We start from the raw sequence: 22,658 nt of genomic DNA, 5'->3' as shown, positions 1-22,658 counted from the left end.
CATATAGGTGAAGTAACCTAGGTCCTAAGGTTAGCCTCCTAATTTACCATTAGAGAACTCAAACATAATATAATAAATCATACAAAGGGATTTGAAGCAATAACTAAATCGTTATCATCAACTAGAAGTCACACGTGCCCTTAAGACCAAATGGATCTACTCACAACGCACCAAACAAGTCATGACCAGGGGCATCTGATAGAGGTATGTCTCTGGAAATAATAGAAAAAACACAAGAATAAGGAATACACCAACAATTCATATAGACAAATAACTTCCCAACATTAATTGAAAGGTAGTTTTACAATCCAAGAGGTGAAAATGGTGTGGATATGGTGATGGAGCAGTGGAGGTGGTGAAGATGGTTGGTGGAGAGGCCCCCCTTGATGCCTTGATGGAGTAGGTGCATAATTCCTTGAGTGGAAATGGTGGTTAAGACCTCTCCAAGGGCAATCGCGAGAGGAATGAACCCTAGAAAAAGTTACGTCTCGCGTCGGCAACATGTCTGGGTGTTTTCGGCGAATGACACCCCAAGTTTTGGTGGATAAACACACGAAGATAACCCCCGAAGATGGGCCGGAGCGGAGCAACATGGGCTCGGCGCCCCCAAGTAGGAGCGAGCCCAGGGTTGGGCGTGCCACCTGGGCGCCGGCCCATGGTGGCTCCGGCGGCCTTCGTCTTCTGGATGGTCGTCCCCCTACTTGACGTCATTAATGCTCCGCCTTTGGATTCTTGTTTCCCGAAACTTCATTTTTGGGTATAATTGGGCTGGATTTCACCGATTTCCGCACTTTCTGGTGTTTTCCATAAAATAAACTGTGAAAACCTGCAAATTTACATAAACAAAACTCCAAAAGTAGTCATATTCACAGCATAATTGGCACATTTAAAGGAAGTGAGCCTAGCTCACTTGGCTAGTGGAGTGGATGTACAACCCAGCCACCCAGGTTCAATTCCTCACGGGCGCGAATTTGGGTTCTTATTATTTAATAAAAAACTCGCTGTGGGGGTCTTCCCCTACCGCTTTCCTTTCAAAAAATAATTGGCACATTTATCCTCAAAATAAGTGATGCAAAATACACGTATCAACCACTTGTTCAATTTGTTAGCAAACAAGCATAGAGTGGAAAATAAGGGACACTAAAAAAGTTGAAGATTTAACCTAAGTGGTTAGAAGTTGGATGTTTTAGTTGGAATATGATTAAATATCAAGGTTTTAAATCAACATTTTTCATTCATGGAATACATTAGTTTGGTAGCTCAAGAGAGAGACTGGGACATGATTTTACTCTGAGAATAAACTGCACTCTAGTTACAAGGTAGGAAGCGTGCAGTGGACGTACATGACAAAGGAGTGCGGGTTAATTCGACGAGAGAAAGTATCCTTGTTTGGTCTACTTATTACTGCTAAGACGAGTGTATGTAAACACATCCACGTACGGCTCTACCCCATCCTTGGTATAATCTTCCGATTTTCATTTTTCGTGATTGTTCAGTCCTCCCACATAGAGTCCTGTGTGTGGTTGGTGTATAAATTTGGGCGTCCTAGACTGGGTGGTGTATACTAACTTGCAATGGCTTCTCCCTTGTTCTTGTGCATCCTCCTGGTCATATTTGGCAGCTACGTTTCCATTTCTGCCGCAGGCGACGGTAAGCAAAGCTTCGTTGTGGTGTCAACCAGGTCATTTCAGACACAAGATGTCTGCTCCACATCGACAGGTACGTACATGAATTGAGCATGGCGTAATTTTCGACGTTAATCGATGTGCATGTATGACACTCGGATGTTCCAGTGACCCCGCGGCTAAACAGCGCCACTGTGCCGGTGGTGCACAGGCACGGACCCTGCGCCAAGTCGCAGTCCACCGACAAGCCATCTTTCGCCGAGGCGCTTCACCGAAGCCGCGTCCGTGCAGACTACATCATGAGCTGGGGCAGGAGCTGGACGAGGACAAGGTGAGCATCCCGGCGCACCTGGGCACCTCCGTCGACTCGCAGGAGTACGTGGTCAGTGGTCACATTGGGCCTGGGCACGCCGGCCGTGGAGCAGGTCGTCCTCCTGGACACCGGCAGCGACCTGTCGTGGGTTCAGTGCGCGCCATGCAACTCCACCCAGTGCTACCAGCAGAAGGATCCCTTGTTTGACCCACGAAAGTCCTCCACGTACGCCCCCGTCCCCTGCGGCTCCGACGTGTGCAACAGCCTCCAGTCCGACCACTTCGACAACGGCTGCACCAACGACGGCACCGAATGTGGGTTTCGAGTCGAGTACGGAGACGGATCAAAGACCAAAGGCGTGTACAGCAACGAGGCGCTGACACTGGCGCCCAGCGTCGTCATCAACGACTTCCATTTCGGCTGTGGATACAAGCAGGCTGGGCCCAACGACAAGTTCGACGGCCTGCTCGGCCTCGGCGGCGCGCCCGAGTCGCTCCCGGTTCAGACCTCCGCGGTCTACGGCGGCGCCTTCTCGTACTGCCTCCCGCCTGTGAGCAGCGGCACCGGGTTCCTTGCCCTCGGCGCGCCCACCAACACCTCAGCCTTCTCATTCACGCCCATGACCCCCTTCATGGACTACGATACCTTCTACACGGTGAAGCTCACCGGTATCAGCATCGGCGGGGAGCACACTACCGGAATCGCACCCTATGCCGACGGTCGGCATAGCCATGACTAGCCGTCGGGTCAGGCCTATGCCGACGGCCCCCGTTGGCATAGGGCCGTCGGCAACATATCCGTCGGCGTAGCCAGGATGACCGTCGGCATAGAAAAGCCGTCGGCATAGACCCTATGCCGACGGTGGCCGTACATCTATGCCGACGGCCTTGGCCGTCGGCAACGTCATCGCCTAACGGCGGCCGCCGTCAAGTGCTGCCCAATGGCTTCTCGCCACGTGGCAAGACGCCGTTCAGCATGGGCGTGTCTATGCCGACGGCCCAGCCGTCGGCATAGACACGCCACGTGTCAGATACTGGGCGCTCCTGGGGCAGGTCTATGCCGACGGCCTGGCCGACGACATAGACGTGCCACGTGTCGGCCACTGGGAGCTCACGCTAGGCCTATGCCGACGGCCTAGCCGTCGGCATAGATTCTGTCCAGTTTTTTTTTTCTGTTTCTTTTCAGCTCAATTCATTTGAATATATAACAAACAACATATAGAACAAACAGCATATACACAGCATCACACAACAAATTGGCATCGCTAAGAAGCATCGCAAAGCATCACACATATAAGTATCATCACCACAAAGCATATAAGAATCTCACAAACAACAATAAAATAAGTATCATCACAAGCATACAAGTATCATAGCATCGAGAACAAGCAAGTATCATAGCATCGAGAAAGGCTTAAGCGCCAGGACGTCGAGCACCGCGGAGGTCGTCACCGCCAAGACCGCCGAAGCCCAGGTCGTCACTGCTAGCGGCAGCGCTACCGCCAAGACCGCCTCCGCCTCCGTCTCCGTGGATCGGAGTGGTCGGGCTCCGTGTCTCGGGAGTGTTGCGAAGACCACCGCCAACGGTAGATGCACCTGTTCCCTGGATGTTGAAAAGATATATTAACGGGATATAAGACTGTGTTGAAAGGCATGACATGCTTTGGATGAATTGATTGGGGATGAACTAACCGGCGAGGGGCCAGCGTTCTGTGCCACAAACTCCTCAAAGGTCAGCAGCACTGGTTGTGCTGGAGGACCCTTTGCTGATGGCCATTGAGGAGACCTGCCGGCCGCCATTTCCTGAAAAGCGTGCTGCATCTCGCGATCCCTCTGCTGATGGTATGCATGAAGGCGGTCGTGCCACGCCATGGTCTCCTGGCGTGTGTACTCCATGTAGGCCTACAGTATGACATGATGAGACTCATAAAACTATTAAATGCACAAAATAAAGGGAACAATGAAGATAAAAGGGAAAATACTTACAGTTTGCTGCTCCTGAAAGAGGGACAGTGACGGTGCACTGCTCATGCGCGTGCTCGTGCGCTGGCTCAGGGTCGGGTCGATCCGACGGAGCTGTGTGTAGGAGATAGACGGAGTGATCACAGCATCGAGAACCGCCTCCCGACCGTGCTCCTTCGGCCCCATGCCCACCACCACCTTTTCGTCCAGATCCGCCGCAATGGGGTCAGGTGTGTCAGGATGTAACGCCAGATACCCTTCGGAGTAGGCCTTCTTCCTCCCCGCAGTCTTCTTGCCGTAGTACTTGGGCTCGCCAGGCTTGGGGTCCTTTCGCGTATGGGCGATCTCCCACGCCTGCATGTGTGAGAGCGGCCGCTTCAGTTTCTCCTCCTGCACCACCAAACAGAGGTTAGTCATACATAAGAAAGTGATGGTAAATAGAAGAAGAAGAATGTTTAATGGGGTTAGCTAGTCATACATTAACTGCCTTGTGGAGATAGTGGTTTCGATTTCCCTGAGCATGTACTCCCTCCTTCCCTCGGTTAGCCTTGTTTTTGACTCTCATAGCCGCCCAGGCTCCAGCCTCATCACACCAAAGATCCACCAATGCCGCCCAGGACTCGTCTTTTCCATAACACCAATTTGGACACACCTACATAATAAAAGCATAATGGCATGTCAACACGAAACGGTGAAATGTACCACAAGGTAATGAAAGCATAATGAAAAATCTTTTATACTTACCGCCAAGAACTCGTCCCTCTCCAAGGTAATGCCCATCCTCCGCGCTTATTCCTTGGTCATCTTCACACCAAGATAGTCGTGGTAGTATGTCGAGATGGCCACATAGCGCACCTCGTACTGCATCTGGCGGGCCTTCTTCTTGCATTGGCGTAGCACGATCTGGTCCGCTCTGCCCCTGTGCTCCGGGAGAACTCGATAGAATTTCTACAATCATGCACGAAACAAGAATGGAAGAAGCCATGAGTTAAATCATTCATGAAACTAGAATGGACTTGTGCTTCTGAAGAGAACTCACCCAGAAAGTGGTGATCACGGCCTTGGCATGGGTCCCATGCTCCGCGTGGAGGGCCGCTTCCCAGTGCTCCCAGCTCGTGGCCAAGACCCGATGGTCCGGGTGCCTGACTGGATCCGGACAGTACAACCCCGGCCAGTGTAACTTCAGCAGGACGGTGATGAGGCCGTTGGGAATACGGACCCCTTTAGAATATATCCAGTTGCTGCAAAAGAATGAACTATTAGCATGTGACAAGCAAAATAAATAACAACCGGAATGAGCATGTGACAAGCAAAATAATGAAATTATTATAAAGTGGCACTTACTCTTTCCCCGTGGGCTCAATGAGCCACTTCTGCTCCTCAGTAGCAGGAACCTGCTTTGGTAGCTTTGCGTTACCACGCAGCCACCCCTTGTTGTCAACCCCCTCCCTGCCAGCACCATCATCCCCGCCACCACCCTCCTCCTCGCCTGCCTTCCCCTCCCCAACCTCCTCCTCATCCTCCTCCTCCTCGTCCTCCTCCTCCACCTCCTCCTCGGCCCCATCCCGAACCTCCTCCTCCTCGCCTGCCTCGTCCTCCTCCTCCTCCTCACCAGAGGAGGGTACCTCACTAGAGGAGGGTACCTCACTAGAGGATGGCCTCGAAGACAACACCCCTAAGTCGGTGAGGGTGCGCTCTTTCTGGCCGCGACCCCCTGTAGTGGCTCTCCCCCCACCTCGCCCTCTAGGGGCTCTCCCCCGCCCCCTCCTCCTCTAGGGGCACCTCTCCCTCGACCTCCCTGTGAGGAGTCATCATCAAGTAGCCGGGGGGGGGAGGATTACGTGCTCGACCACTCCGACTAGGCAGGCCAACGACCTTGCGTAGGAAACCCACGCCATCGGCCTTCCCCTTGCCCATGTTCCACGAACCTGCATTGAAAATAGAATAAGCAATTAGTAAATTAATGAAATGAAGGAAAAGGCATGAAAATAAACACATTAATAAAAAGGCATAAAAGGCATATTCCTAAACTATAGAAAAAAAGACTTGACACGTACATCTGCTAGAAACCATATGAATCATCACTATTGTAACCTCTTTGTCGGTCCGTCTCATCATCACTATCAATCATATCATCTTCGTTGTCTGACGGAGGTGGAGGCTCTTCCTCGTCGTCAGCGTCTAAGTTTAACTTTTCTAGCATAAGTATGTCATTTTCATTGACAATGGTCTCACCATCATTCCGTGCTTCGTCGTTGTTTGGATCCACATCATCATCACCCAATGGTCTAGCGTCATCGTTTCTAACCACATCATCATCATCAGGTTGCTCTTGATAGAACACTCCCTCGTATGTCATGGGGTTAATGTTGTAGTAATCGTCTTCATTCGGGTTCGGTAGCTTACCATGTGGTGACACCTTGAACACAACTTCCCAACCCTTTAAGTACTCTTTCTGGCATGGGTAAGGCAGATAATATACTTGTGTAGCTTGGGTAGCCGCAATGAAGAGATCGGCTCCGGCATAGACGGTTGATGGTTTATCTTCGACCAAACCAATGGAAGGCGTATGTTTTACCCCCTCCCGCGGATCGAACCATCGACATTTGAACACAGGCAGACTTAGGGTCTCGCGCCCCTGGTGGAATTTAATCTCGTATATATTTTGTACCCTTCCGTAGTAGTCTACTGAATTTTGACCGGGGGTGTACACTCTGGTATTTATAATTTTGGGATCAGGCCGGCTGTTCTGGTGATCCTCTGTATGGAAGCGATACCCATTCACATCATACTTTTTACATGTCATGACGGCAGGGTCAAAACCCATGGAAACCCATCTCAATTCATCATCCATAGATATGTTCGGATCTTTTCCCTACAAGTATAATTGAAATTGTTGCGTGCATTAGTTAACTAATAAATGTTGAACTAGGTATTTAATAGGGGAGTGTGGAAAATTACTTTCTCCATGAACCAAGCAACAAAATTTTTACGTCCAGGGTTTCCATGACGGAGAAGAGTAAGTGCCTCCGCCTCAGTAGGAGGATTCATTCCCGTCCATTCCTCTTGAACGAAATCACTAAAAAAAAGAAAACCGGTGTTAAACCGGGACTAAGTGAACATAAAACATGATGATGTGGAAGACATAAAGGAATGGTGTAGTGGTATTACCTCATCCACACTTCCTCAACTTCCATGATGTTGTGCAAGATATAGAACATGAGGTCCTCCCACTCTTGTCGTGGCATGTTATAAGGTTTCGAGGCCCCAGCCCTCCCACCTTGCGCGTTGAATAGATAGAGCTTGGGTTGATAATTCGGCTCTTCTATATTGTATCGAGGCACCTTGTTATGCAGATGGAGAACGTGGTCTGGATAGTATGATGTCCTGAGGTCTGACACCTCCTCTAGGATAACTGCCTCAGCTATGGAAGCTTCAGTCTTAGCTTTGTTTCCACATTTCTGTCGGAGATGCTTGTTCTGTCTCTCAGGGCCGTACTGCCAGCGATTCTGCACAGGCCCCCCAACAATACCTCGTTCGCGAGGTGCAGAATGAGATGTGTCATCGGTGTAAAGAAGCCTGGCGGAAAGATCTTCTCTAGCTTGACTATCAACTCCGGTGCCTTCTTATGCAATTTTTCAATCACGTCTTTACTTACTTCTCTAGCACAGAGCATGCGGAAGAAATGGCTTAGCTCGGCAAGCACTCGCCAGACATGCTTGGGGACATAGCCTCGAACCATCACCGGCATTATCCGCTCAATCCATACATGGTAGTCATGACTCTTCAGGCCGGTCACTTTGCCCGTTGAAAGATTGACTCCCTTACTTATATTCGATGCATAACCATCGGTGAACTTCAAAATGTGTTTCAGCCAGATAAGTACTTCCTTTTTTTCTGGCGGTTTAAGGACAAAGTCAGCATCTGGCTTGAACCAGTTTTTTCGACCGCCTGTGGGAGGCTTCATGTTCAGACGTGGTCTATCACAAATTCTCTGTTGATCGGCTCTAGCTTTAACGTTATCCTTCGTCTTATCAGTAATATTGAGGATCGTGTGGAAAAGGGACTCTGCCACATTCTTTTCGGTGTGCATCACATCGATATTGTAAGGAAGTTTGAGGTCCTTGAAATAGGGAAGTTGTGAGAAGGGGGTAATGTGAGTCCAGTTGTGCGTCTCACCATATCCCTCGAAGCCTTTGGCTTTGCCTTTGACTTTAGGCTGGAGAGCTTTTAGCTGAGCAAGAACATCTGCCCCCGAAAATGTTGGAATCTCGGTTACTTCATGAACAACCCGGCCTTTCGTGAAGTTCTTCTTGTCTTCCCTGTCTGGATGGTTTGGAGGGAGGAACTGTCGATGCAGGTCAAAGGCTACATACTTGCCACCCTTACTCAGCCAAATCATTCGCAGAGCCTGCATGCACACTGGGCATGGCATCTTCCCACTTGTACACCATCCGCAGAATAGAGCATAGCCGGGAAAGTCATGCATGCAATAGTGCAACCAAACTTTCATCAAGAAATTTCTCTGCAGATCCCGGTCGTATGTCAATGTCGAAAAGTACCAAGAATGGTGCAAAGCATCCACCAGCGGCTGCATAAACACACCCAATTGCTTCCCCGGATAATCAGGCCCCGGAATGATGAGCGACAAGAACATGGTCTTGCGTTGCATTAGGGCACCGGGAGGAAGATTGAGCGGAATTACAAACACGGGCCAACAGCTGTATGGATTGGACGACATACCATATGGATTCAACCCATCACCTGATATGGCTATTTTGACATTCCCAGCCTCGGCTGCTTCCTCGGGGTATTCTTCATCGAACGACTTCCATGCTTCCCCTTCCGATGGATGTACGATTTTTTTTGGATTGTACCTTATACCTTCCTTGTGCCACTTCATCATTTTGGCAGACTCCTTCGTGATGAAAAGGCGTTGCAATCTTTTTATAAAATCAAGATACCGAAGAACCTTAACGGGGATGGTTAGCTGCTTTTTCTCACCATCCTCACCGACCACCTCAATGTACCGAGACAAACCGCACTGCCTACAGTACTTGTCATCCGCATACTCGTGCCTAAACAAAAGGCAATTCTTCGGGCAAACATCTATTTTCTCATAATCCATAGAGAGTGCCTTCATGATTTTCTTTGTATCGTACATGCTTTTCTGCAGTTCATGACCCTCAGGGAGGCTGTTAGCCCATACTCCCAAGAATGCTTTGAAGCATTTCTGGCTACAGCCGTACTCAGCCTTGACTGCAATCAGTTGCGAGATGGCATCCAGCTGAGATATTTTCGCCCCCGCATAAAGAGGTTTCTTCGACGAGGCCAAGACCTCCAAGAAGGCCTTTGCGGTTGCCTCCGGCTCCTCCGGTTCATTCTCTGAAGGTGTCGCATTTCCCGTTTTTGCAACAATGACATCATCTAGCATGTCCCTGACCCCGTCGTCCTCATATCCATCGATGCGTTGTCGCATCACCTCCTCTCTACCACGGTCCTGTTCGGCTATGTTTATCGGCGGCATGTCAAAGTTTGGCATATATCCGTGCGTGCGAAGGTGCTCACTCATGTCCGTCTGATTTCTACGGTGACGTCTGGCACATCTCGCACAGGGGCATGGTGGGATAATTCTCATTGGACGACGGAATATCTCCTTCAAATAGACATCGGTTTTCGCGATCCACTCTGATGTTACTCGATTCCGACGGATAAAACCACTGTACATCCACTGATTATCTGCCATCCTCTCCTTTTTTGCAAGCCACACAACATAATTAAGGATTCATTTAAATTAATCACATCAAATTTTCAGTTTCTACCGCGTTTAATCCACCTACATCTCTAATAGGTAAAGATGGGTCCTAATCCCACCCGAGGATGTGTAGATTGAGTACGTTCTCCATTCTACCCCGTTCCGAGACAAAATTTCGGCAGCACCTCCCCGCTGTTCTCCAGATACACGTCTCGGCAAATAGCCGAGAGAATGTGCTCCGGAGAACAATGGGGAGGCGCCGCCGAAATCCTGTCTCGGAACGGGGTAGAGATGGAGAACATACCCAATCTACACATCCTCGGGCTGTCCGTGGAAAACGCTGGACAATCCGAAAGAGCTGCGGTGATAAATATGCAATAAATATGCAATTGAATGCATATTTATCGATGCAACCCTTTCGGACGGGAGACGCCTAAGTTACGCCACTTGACTTGAAAATGAAATCTACTGACATGAAAACATGGAGGAGATGGACTTGTAGCTCACCCTCGGCTGTAGAGGAAGTAGTCGAAGAGCAGAGGGATGCTCAGGGGGACCAACGCGTCGGACAACGGTCACTTCGATGAATGCAACACCACAAAGCCTGCAAATTCCATCGCGACAAATAATTACAACATCACAACTCATAGAGCATATTTAAAACATTTAAACATGCATTCATTTATTTTTGCATCATGTAGGCAAAAAAACTATAGGGGCTCATCATCTGTTCATCACATATTCATCATCATCATCATCTATCCATCTATATATCATGATGTAGTATCCACTCATCTATCCATCTATATATCAACAACAATTTTTTTCTCAACTAACCTATCAACAAATTTTTTATATCTTATAATCCATCTATCTAACTATTTATATATCTAACTAATCTATCCATCTAAACCCTAAACTAACTAACCTAACGTAGCAGCAGCAAGTAGCAAGCAGCGGCAGCAGCAGGAAGCAGCAACCAGCGGCAGCAGCAAGCATCAGCGCGGCAGCGGCGGCAGCAAGCAGCAAGCGGCAGCGGTAGAAGCAAAGCAGCAGCAGGGGGCTCACCGGCGAAGCAGAGGCAGGGCGGAGCAGGGCGGGGCGGCGACGAGGTCGGGGCGGAGAAGGGCGGCGACAGGCGGGGCAGTGGCGTCGGCCGCCGATGCAGTCGGGGATGGGCCCGCCGGGGACGGGGCGGCCGAGGACGGGGACGGGCCGGCCCGGCGGCATCGACGGCCGTCTTGGGGCGGCGCGGGCAGTGAGGGCGGTGCGGCGTCGGTGGGGGAGGGGATGGGGGCGGCGCGGGCAGTGGGGGCGGTGCGGGGCGGGGGCGGGGCGGCGCCGGAGTTGGGGTAGGGGAGGGGATGGGGGCGGGGGCGGGTGCGGGGCGGCGCCGGCGGGTGGAGGGGGCGAGCGGACGGGGCGCGGGTGGAGGGGGCGGGCGGACGGGGCGGCAGGCGGCGGGGACTAGAACGAGGGTGCGGCGGCGCGGCCGGTCAGGATCCGGTGGCGGCGGCGGTGTGGGTGGGGGTCTGGGTCGGGCGGCGGCGCCGCGTGGTTCGGAGTAGGAGGAGGAGTGGGGAAGGGGCAGTTGAACGAGTGGCCACGGCGAGGCCCGAGTGGATAAGGGTGGCTCTATGCCGACGGCCATGCCGTCGGCATAGGCATGGTCCCCACCTGGCAGCGAGAGGGCCGTCAAGTGGATAAGGGCGGCTCTATGCCGACGGCCAGGCCGTCGGCATAGATAGTAGGCCTATGCCGACGGCAAGGCCGTAGGCATAGATGGCAACTGCTTTTTTTTTTTGAAAAAATAGTCCCACCTCGCCGAGGGAAAAGCAATTTGACCTGTTTAAATAGTTCACTAATCCATACGTTATAAGCTCCGGTATTCATTAGACTTATATGAAGAAAATGGACAATTGCTGTGAACTTTTCAGTGCTCGGGCACCGGGCGTGCCCGGGCAGCCGGCCCGGTGCCCGAGCACTAAAAGGTTCACAGCAATTGTACATTTTCAATGATGAATACCGGAGTTTTTAATCAATTCAATTATTACATTTCGATTCTTAGTTTACCGTCTGTATGGGACCCGGTACCCGGCACCTGGAGGGGGGAAACGGGCGCGTCGGGTCTACACGGAGGGGATCTTGCCGTGGGTTTGGCCCGGATGTTGCTCCAAAGTGTTCCTATGGGCTGACCTAACACAACCGGGTGGATAGGTCCACTGCTCAAAGCCCGTCCGTGCGAAGTCAAAGGGCTAGATCCCGTGGTCAAACGCTACAGGGTTAGGCGGAACGGGGGCCCTGGGGGTAGCAATGCCACCCGAGCGTCGCACCGGGCCCCCATACATGCGGGTGGGTGTGGTGGCATGTCCCAAGAGGCGGCACACGTCTCCGGGGTGTGCCCCCCTCACGGACGGCGCCGCCGCCGGCACCTGGGGGGGAAACGGGCGCGTCGGGTCTACACGGAGGGGATCTTGCCGTGGGTCTGGCCCGGATGTTGCTCCAAAGTGTTCCTATGGACTGACCTAACACAACCGGGTGGATAGGTCCACTGCTCAAAGCCCGTCCGTGCAAAGTCAAAGGGCTAGATCCCGTGGTCAAACGCTACAGGGTTAGGCGGGACGGGGGCCCTGGGGGGTAGCAATGCCACCCAAGCGTCGCACCGGGCCCTCATACATGCGGGGTGGTGTGGTGGCATGTCCCAAGAGGCGGCACGCGTCTCCGGGGTGTGCCCCCCTCACTAACGGCGATGACACATTAGTAGACGTTCTGCGGAACGATGCGGCGTGAATATTATTAAATAATCGGAGTGCGATAAAATCATGAGTTTTTTACACGACGCGGGCACATGTGCTGTAGGACTGATGGTAATTTTTCATAATTATTCGTGATGGAGTAGTATCTGAACAATTCCCTCTATGCGGATTGCTCTTCGCGTGTCTACGACTGTGGCCGGCGGCCTCCGGGGGCTAGCATGCCGCCAAATCTTGCGTAGGCGGCCTCTCACATGTCTGGAAGTGTTGTGGCAGGTGCAAACGCCTGGCACGCGTCTCCGGGGTGTGCCCCCCCTCACGGACGGCGGCGCCGCCGGCACCTGGAGGGGGGAAACGGACGTGTCGGGTCTACACGGAGGGGATCTTGCCGTGGGTCTGGCCCGGATGTTGCTCCAAAGTGTTCCTATGGACTTACCTAACACAACCGGGTGGATAGGTCCACTGCTCAAAGCCTGTCCGTGCAAAGTCAAAGGGCTAGATCCCGTGGTCAAACGCTACAGGGTTAGGCGGGACGGGGGCCCCTGGGGGTAGCAATGCCACCCGAGCGTCGCACCGGGCCCTCATACATGCGGGGTGCTGTGGTGGCATGTCCCAAGAGGCGGCACGCGTCTCCGGGTGTGCCCCCCTCACAGACGGCGCCGCCGCCGGCACCTGGAGGGGGAAACGGACGCGTCGGGTCTACACGGAGGGGATCTTGCCGTGGGTCTGGCCCGGATGTTGCTCCAAAGTGTTCCTATGGGCTGACCTACCACAACCGGGTGGATAGGTCCACTGCTCAAAGCCCGTCCGTGCAAAGTCAAAGGGCTAGATCCCGTGGTCAAACGCTACAGGATTAGGCGGGACGGGGGCCCTGGGGGGTAGCAATGCCACCCGAGCATCGCACCGGGCCCTCATACATGCGGGGTGGTGTGGTGGCATGTCCCAAGAGGCGGCACGCGTCTCCGGGGTGTGCCCCCCCCCCTCACGAACGGCGAAGACACATTAGTAGACGTTCTGCGGTAACGATGCGGCGTGAATATTATTAAATACTCGGAGCGCGATAAAATTATGAGTTTTTTACACGACGTGGGCACATGTGTTGTAGGACTGATGGTAATTTTTCATAATTGTTCGTGATGGAGTAGTATCTGAACAATTCCCTCTATGCGGATTGCTCTTCGCGTGTCTACGACTGTGGCCGGCGGCCTCCGGGGGCTAGCATGCCGCCAAATCTTGCGTAGGCGGCCTCTCACAAGTCTGGAAGTGTTGTGGCTGGTGCAAACGCCTGGCACGCGTCTCCGGGGTGTGCCCCCCCTCACGGACGGGCGCCGGCACCTGGAGGGGGGAAACGGACGCGTCGGGTCTACACGGAGGGGATCTTGCCGTGGGTCTGGCCCGGATGTTGCTCCAAAGTGTTCCTATGGACTTACCTAACACAACCGGGTGGATAGGTCCACTGCTGAAAACCTGTCCGTGCAAAGTCAAAGGGCTAGATCCCGTGGTCAAACGCTACAAGGTTAGGCAGGACGGGGGCCCGGGGGGTAGCAATGCCACCCGAGCGTCGCACCGGGCCCTCATACATGAGGGGTGGTGTGGTGGCATGTCCCAAGAGGCGGCACGCGTCTCCGGGGTGTGCCCCCCTCACGGACGGCGCCGCCGCCGGCACCTGGAGGGGGGAAACGGGCGCGTCGGGTCTACACGGAGGGGATATTGCCATGGGTCTGGCCCGGATGTTGCTCCAAAGTGTTCTTATGGACTGACCTAACACAACCGGGTGGATAGGTCCACTGCTCAAAGCCCGTCCGTGCAAAGTCAAAGGGCTAGATCCCGTGGTCAAACGCTACAGGGTTAGGCGGGACGGGGGCCCTGGGGGGTAGCAATGCCACCCGAGCGTCGCACCGGGCCCTCATACATGCGGGGTGGTGTGGTGGCATGTCCCAAGAGGCGGCACGCGTCTCCGGGGTGTGCCCCCCCTCACCGACGGCGCCGCCGCCGGCACCTGGAGGGGGAAACAGACGCGTCGGGTCTACACGGAGGGGATCTTGCCGTGGGTCTGGCCCGGATGTTGCTCCAAAGTGTTTCTATGGGCTGACCTACCACAACCGGGTGGATAGGTCCACTGCTCAAAGCCCGTCCGTGCAACGTCAAAGGGCTAGATCCCGTGGTCAAACGCTACAGGGTTAGGCGGGACGGGGGCCCTGGGGGTAGCAATGCCACCCGAGCGTCGCACCGGGCCCTCATACATGCGGGGTGGTGTGGTGGCATGTCCGAAGAGGCGGCACGCGTCTCCGGGGTGTGCCCCCATCCAACTGACGGCGGCACTGCCTTGCGTGCAGGGGGGCACACCGCGGAGCCCCAAGACGGGCGTCTACGCATGCCTGAACACTTTCACATATGCATCGGGACCCGTGCGATGTTTCGGTGACATAGCTACACCGCGAATCCCCCCACCAACTAGAATTCCCTCCGTGTCGACCGTTTCCCCCCTCCGTGACACGGCGATAGCGACGTTCGTAACGGGGGGCGATCGATATACAATCAGGGTATGTTTATTTAGATAAGGCATAATTCTCTTATGCAAAAACAAAAACTAAAATAAAGTAAAAATGAGAAAATAAAGTAAAAATAAAAAAATAGTATGCCGACGGCGAGGCCGTCGGCATACCTGTGCACACACGGAGGTGCAGTCCCACGGATCGATGACGTCGCATGGCGCACGGATCGATGACGTGGCAGAGGGGCCTATGCCGACGGCTATACCGTAGGCATATATTTGCCATAGGTAGTATAAAGCGAAATTTAAAATAAAACTAAAAAATGTATGCCGACGGCTAGGCCGTCGGCATATCTGTGCACACACGGAGGTGCAGTCCCACGGATCGATGACGTGGCATAGCACACGGATCGATGACGTGGCAGAGGGGTATGGGCCAGGTTTATGCCGACGGCATAGCCGTCGGCATAGGGCTGGCACGGGTATGCCGACGGCCGCCGTTACCACCCGTCGGCGTAGGCTCAACGTCGTCAAACGGTCAGCGCTGACGGCAAGGGCTATGCCGACGGCCGCTCCTATGCCGACGGGACCCGTAGGCGTACCTCGAGCAGTCCCGACGGCCTCGTATATGCCGACGGCCCCGTCGGCATATATGTATTTATGCCGACGGCTTTTCTACGCCTACGGCCTGCCCTTGGCCGTCGGCATAGCGGCATTTATGCCGACGGGTGCCGTCGGCAAACGAAGTTTTTCTGGTAGTGGCAGCTGCGCATCCCACGGAAAATGTTCGAGGGGGGCATGATCCTAGACTGCGGCAATATCATCACACATCTGCCATCCACGCCATACGCCAAACTGGAGTCCGCGTTCCGAGCGGCCATGGCGGCTTACCCGCTCCTCCCAAGCGACGAGGGCAACATATGCTACAACTTCACCGGATACACCAACGTCACCGTGCCCAAGGTCGCTCTCACCTTCAGCGGCGGCGTCACCATCGACCTCGATGTCCCCAACGGGGTTCTGTTGGATGGCTGTCTCGCCTTCACCGAGTCCGGCCCAGATGATTCTGTCGGGATCATCGGCAATGTCCAGATGAGAACGTTGGAGATGCTGTACGACGTTAGGGGTGCTAGACTCGGATTCCGGCCAGCTGCGTGCTGACTCCTCATCAAGGTAGATGCACCTTAATCGGGAGCTAGCTAGCTAATCCTTTCGTCCGTAATATAAGAGCGTTTGACGCTCTCTAGTATCAAAAACGATTTTATATTACAGGACGGAGGGTGTAGCTTAAAAAAATAAGTTTGATCGGCTTGCTGTTAACTGCTCGACTGCTCCACGGTGCATGGCCCGTCCGATCATCCCATCACTGTTATTTTTCACTTTTTGTACGATTCTACACCGTCACTGTTATTTGTATTAAGAGGATACATTTTTAAATTCCGCAACTAAGCAAGTATATCATATGCAATACCTTGAATCCACCTTAGTGGTGCATCTAAACAATGTAAGTTTACCTATGTTAATGCAAGTACTGTCTCATATCCTAATTACCTTAATGGCATAAATAATTGTGCAATCCTATACTATGTTAATGCAAGTATATATATCATATGCAAGTTACCTCGAAACAGGCTTTCGCCCCGCTATATATGAAGAAACAACCGAACAAAGTTCGCAGCCTAACGATACACGATGATGAGGAGTCCCTCTTAAAAAAACCAAACCCCGAATGTGCGGATCACGCAGAACGCAAAGGGAATGCGCTACCAAAACATAACACAGGAATCTCCGAGAACAACGCTACGCTATGCCCTAATAGACCTAATCTCCACAACAACGCCCCTAGTAGGGATACCAACGTAAGGTACACCGTGTGTATGTTCAGCCTTCAGCCCGAAGCTCCCCTCCCAGCTTATATAGAGTGCGCTAGTAGGGGGTACATAATGGACCGATGTTAATGTTATTTCCGATGGCCAACATAGGCTAGTCCTCTGCCGGGGATGGATAAGAAACCCGAAGGAAGGGAGAACCCTGCCTTCTAGGCGGCGAGCGTGTCTCCGATCTGTGTGGCAAACTCAACAACACGGTCTCGCTCGCTCACTACTCCGTGTCGCCGGACGCTCCACCACGCAGCAGCACAAGGGCAAACTCAACGACCCAGTCGCCGCCTAAGTTCTCGACCGCACGCGCTATACATGTCTGTGTGTTTGCCATGAACAACCACAAAAACAAAAAAATAAAAATAAAATGGGGATGCAGGCGGCACGGAAGTCTAAGTCCATGAAAAAGGATGCGGCTAAGTTCGACTATAAAAAAATGTATACGCACTACATTATGGAACGGATGGAGTATAGAGAAACAACTTCATACCATCAATTGAGTTATACTTCTACTCCCTCCGTTTCTAAAAATAAGGATTTTTAGATATTTCAATGCGGACTAATACGGATATATATATAGACACATTTTGGTGTATAGTCACTCAATGTAGTCCATATTGGATTCTCTAAAAAGGCTTATATTTAGGAACAGAGAGACCGAGAGAGTACAATCCAAGAGGAGGAAACAACGTGAAGATGGTGATGAGACAGTGGAGATGGTGAAGACGATTGGTGGAGAGGTCCTCCTTGATGCCTTGACTGGAGTAGGTGAAGAATTCATTGAGTTTTGATAGTGAAAATGGTGGAAAAGACCCCTCCTACGGAAATCCCGAGAAGATAGTCACCTCTTCCATAGTTTGAGGACCGTATTGTACACTTTCTGAGTTTGAGGACCGTTTTGGACCTAGCCAGCAAGTTCAGGGGGGCAAGCTGCTGTTGGACGTTATCTGCTTCTTTCAATGGACCGATCCATTGGCCTTGGCTTTTGAGCCCACATGTGGTTTAATCAATTGTTTGTGGTTGGTGCCCTTGCATGGCTAGATTAATATATATACAACCAGAGTAAAGAATAAGGTACAGAAAAAGTAAGTTGCTAGACTATGAAACTTTGATATAACTAACTTTCTAAATTATGGAACTTGGTCAAATGTATCTTTCTCAATAGTTAGTCATCGCATACAATTATCTGTAAAACTATTTTAGCATATCAACCCGCATTCCATCTCATGGTACAATCTGTATGAAACATCGTGTATGAACTTCCAGAAGGAAATATGCCCTAGAGGCAATAATAAAGTTATTATTTATATTTCCTTATATCATAATAAATGTTTATTATCCATGCTAGAATTGTATTAACCGGAAACTTAGTACATGTGTGAATACATAGACAAATAGAGTGTCACTAGTATGCCTCTACTTGACTAGCTCATTGAATCAAAGATGGTTAAGTTTCCTAGCCATAGACATGAGTTGTCATTTAATTAACGAGATCACATCATTAGAGAATGATGTGATTGACTTGACCCATTCTGTTAGCTTAGCACTTGATCGTTTAGTTTATTGCTATTGCTTTCTTCATGACTTATACATGTTCCTATGACTACGAGATTATGCAACTCTCGAATACCGGAGGAACACTTAGTGTGCTATCAAACGTCACAACGTAACTGGGTGATTATAAAGATGCTCTACAGGTGTCTCCGATGGTGTTTGTTGAGTTGGCATAGATCGAGATTAGGATTTGTCACTCCGAGTATCGGAGAGGTATCTCTGGGCCCTCTCGGTAATGCACATCACTATAAGCCTTGCAAGCAATGTGACTAATGAGTTAGTTGTGGGATGATGCATTACGGAACGAGTAAAGAGACTTGTCGTAACGAGATTGAACTAGGTATTGAGATACCGACGATCGAATCTCGGGCAAGTAACATACCGATGACAAAGGGAACAACGTATGTTGTTATGCGGTTTGACCGATAAAGATCTTCGTAGAATATGTAGGAACCAATATGAGCATCCAGGTTCCGCTATTGGTTATTGACCGGAGATGAGTCTCGGTCATGTCTACATAGTTCTCGAACCCGTAGGGTCCGCACGCTTAACGTTCGGTGACGATCGGTATTATGAGTTTACGTGTTTTGATGTACCGAAGGTTGTTAGGAGTCCCGGATTTGATCACGGACATAACGAGGAGTCTCGAAATGGTCGAGACATAAAAATCGATATATTGGATGGCTATGTTTGGACATCGGAAGGGTTCCAGGTGAGTTCGGGCATTTACCGGAGTACCGGGGGGTTACCGGAACCCCTCGGGGAGTATATGGGCCTTATTGGGCCTTAGTGGGAGAGAGGAGGAGGCGGCCTAGGAGGGGGCACCCCTCCCCCCAAGCCCAATCCGAATTGGGAGGGGGGCCGGCCCCCCTTTCCTTCCTCCCTCTCTCCTCCTTCCTTCCTCTCCTACTCCAACTAGGGAAGGGGGGAATCCTACTCCCGGTGGGAGTAGGACTCCCCTAGGGCGCGCCATAGAGAGGCCCGGCTCCTCCCCTCCTCCACTCCTTTATATACGGGGGAGGGGAGCACCCCATAGACACATAAGTTGATTGCTTAGCCGTGTGCGGTGCCCCCCTCCACAGATTTTCACCTCGGTCATATTGTTGTAGTGCTTAGGCGAAGCCCTGCGTCGGTAACGTCATCATCACCGTCATCATGCCGTCGTGCTGACGAAGCTCTCCCTCGACACTCAACTGGATCAAGAGTTCGTGGGACGTCACCAAGCCGAACGTGTGCAGATCGCGGAGGTGCCGCACTTTCGGTACTAGGATCTGTCGGATCGTGAAGACGTACGACTACATGAACCGCGTTGTCATAACGCTTCCGCTTTCGGTCTACGAGGGTATATAGACAACACTCTCCCCTCTCGTTGCTATGCATCACCTAGATGGATCTTGCGTGTGCGTAGGAATTTTTTTTGAAATTACTCCGTTAGCCAACACTTCCGTAGGTGGAGTGCGTGCCAACTTTTTTTAAACAAAAGGCTTTATTCACAAATATGTCGGAGTCAGCAAATTTTGTCCATCTAAATTGCGCAGGAATGTTTCTTTCATGAATAAAGTAGCATCTATATGACTTTAACAAAAAAAGTAGCATCTATATGGGCAGCAGAACTTGATATGTTCTTCATCTCTTATGTAGTGATATGTCAGTTGTTCCAATTCCAATCAATATGTAATACAGTCTTGCTCAAACTTAGTCGACAGAGACTTGCTTATGTCTCAGTCGATGCTATATTCGTGAGTTCTTACATCGTGATCCGTGCAATTTTTTGTTTTCGTTTTACATGTCATGTCACTTGACTAAGAGTTGATTAAGTCGTAGTCGACTGAGACATAGCCACACCCTATATAATATTCCCTTGATGTTCCAAAAAGGTGTAATATTCCCTTGATTATGGCATACTCCAAGTATGTCTTTTTTTTCCTGAAAATAGTGTCTGATTTTTATACTATTCGTCAACATGTTATCGCACACGATCACATTTTCTTAGGGAATAGCCCGATCACATATTGATCCAATCCTGTTTAGGGCGTACTTTGCGGCCCAGTTAAAAACCAAAGAAGCAGAGCCCATGCAGAGTTCTTCTCTCTTTTTTGCCGGTTGATTTTATGTACAGGGAAAATAATTCCATCGGCCAACGAAAAAAAAGAAGAATAGAACAAAAATGGAGATGCGAGAAATCGAACCCCGTGCCTCAAATCCGCATTGATTAGCGCTCTACCAATTGAGCTACATCCCCTTTTGATTGAACTGTGTTAATTAGGATAATTATTTTTAACTAACCGTGGTTAAGAACTAGTCATATCTGAGCCCGTTAGAGGGCCCAAGAGTATCTCTGAGGCATCAAGGACGCTGCTCTGAACCCGTTAGACGGCCGCAGAAAGATGTTTCCTGTTCGCCTTGGAAAGTTCAGAACTATGTAGGTCCATTTGTCCCGAGACCTCGATCGACGGAGGGAGTATATCCTAGATTCGTGCTTTGACAAAGAAAATCGGGAGATCGAGCTGTCAATTAGCACACACGCGCCAACCTATCGATCAGTTGAAATATGGTAATGTATCCTCGGAGACTGACTGCTTCTAGCTATCTCAAGGTGAGATGAGAAACGGTGGTACCTTCGACGCCGGCCTGGGGACAAACCATGATTTTCATTTTCATAAGATTTTGATGAAACTCACCGAATTTCATTAGTTTTAGCAGTCACTTGAATATTTATCTTCCAGCCATTACACGTGAATTCAAATATTTTTCAAGTATAATTTTAAAAATTCAAATAGTTAATTGAATTGAAGTGAATATTTTTGGGCTTCTCTGAAACAAAGGGAAAAACTATGCCTTTTTTATTAATTAAGAAGAAAATAGTTATCCGGTTAATTACAGAAAAACCGGACAAAAATCGATACATCAAAGGTCAAAACCTACACATAGACTCACCAAGCCAACAAGGGCACCACAGATGGCATGCCACTAAAGCCATCCCATGAAACGTCATGCGGACTACTCCCAAAACAAAAGGCACCGGAGAGCAAGGCACATACTAATGGCTAACATCATGCCATGAGGTCATGCCCGAGGTGACGCTTACCAGTTCATTGAAAAGATCTTCGCTACAATGGCAAGGTGGATCAACCCTTGGGTGATCAAAGGCACGACAATGAGGCCTTTGATCAGCTCGGTGAAGACATGTAAAGAGTCTTGGCCCTCAGATGCTGATGTGCATCCCTTTGTAGTGCCCCACACCTCGTTGGAGATAGAAGTAGCCAGGCTAAGCTCAATGGGCACCATGTCGAACAAGGCCATAGACTTGACCGACACATGCTGCCCTGCGGACTGCACGCCAGCAACAAGCCCTGAAGGCACCGACCCAACCTTGTCGACAATGTCATCAACACCTTGGATGCTATCTTTTGCTACCGTCGAATCATGAACGGCGATGCCAAGGAGCAAGTTTCTTGCAAGGAGGCTGGGCTCAACCCTGCTCACTATCGAACACCTCTGCCTGCTCCGAAAGCTTGGTCACACGCACCACCACAGGCACATATAGTCACCCAGCTTGCATAACGGGTGGAGCGCTAACTCAACCAAGTTTTGCAGCTCAGCACCAAATCAGGCAAGCATAGCATCATCAGACTTTACAACTTTAACACAACATCATGATCGACACAACACAAACCAAAATCCCTAAAATTTACTAAATGTTGGTGATTTCGGTTGGTGCTAAAAAAGATCTCAAACTAAAAGTGAAAACACGAACTACTATAGCAGCTAGTGCAACACATAGAGATTCACTGGCAAAAATGGAAAGAAAAACACATGCGCAACTAATCCACATCGACAACCGCGACTGCATGCATACCCTAGCTTGAAGCTTTCTTATTAGCACTGCACTATATAGAGTAGTCGCAGCATTGCACTACGTTTGGGTGTCCATCTCGCTTGCTTCGCCCACGACCGGCGCATGCGTCACTGTTATCAGCCTCATGGCTTGTATCCATATGTTGCATTTTCATATCCGGTTGAACATGTACTCCATCCATTGGAAAATGTCTGCAAGAGTAGTATAGCACAGTAGAGCTATGTGGAAACAAAGATACTACTCCAAACTAGTAGAACGGTCGTGCATTGCAACAAAGATACTACTTATTTTTGACCGTTAAAGCACTCTCATGTTCTTCTTCTCTTCATTCTCCCAACTAAAAATGTTTCTCTGAGTGATATGTGTCAAAAACTACCAAGAGCTTAAAACATATTTATCGAAGAACATTTCTACAACAGTCAACTCAATTTATTTAGCGATCAAAATGATTAATCTGAGCAAAT

General features: G+C 50.6%; 1 pseudogene; it reads left to right on the top strand.

The window, feature by feature from the left end:
- The first annotated feature begins 1,574 nt into the window (after positions 1-1,574).
- LOC109734734 (aspartyl protease family protein At5g10770-like) lies at positions 1,575-16,062 on the top strand (annotated as a pseudogene).
- Positions 16,063-22,658: the final 6,596 nt, after the last annotated feature.

Source organism: Aegilops tauschii, chromosome 2, assembly GCF_002575655.3.
Source record: "Aegilops tauschii subsp. strangulata cultivar AL8/78 chromosome 2, Aet v6.0, whole genome shotgun sequence".
NCBI classification, from domain to species: domain Eukaryota; kingdom Viridiplantae; phylum Streptophyta; class Magnoliopsida; order Poales; family Poaceae; genus Aegilops; species Aegilops tauschii.
The sequence above is the reverse complement of the archived record's forward strand: the minus strand, read 5'-3'. Positions and strand labels throughout refer to the sequence as shown.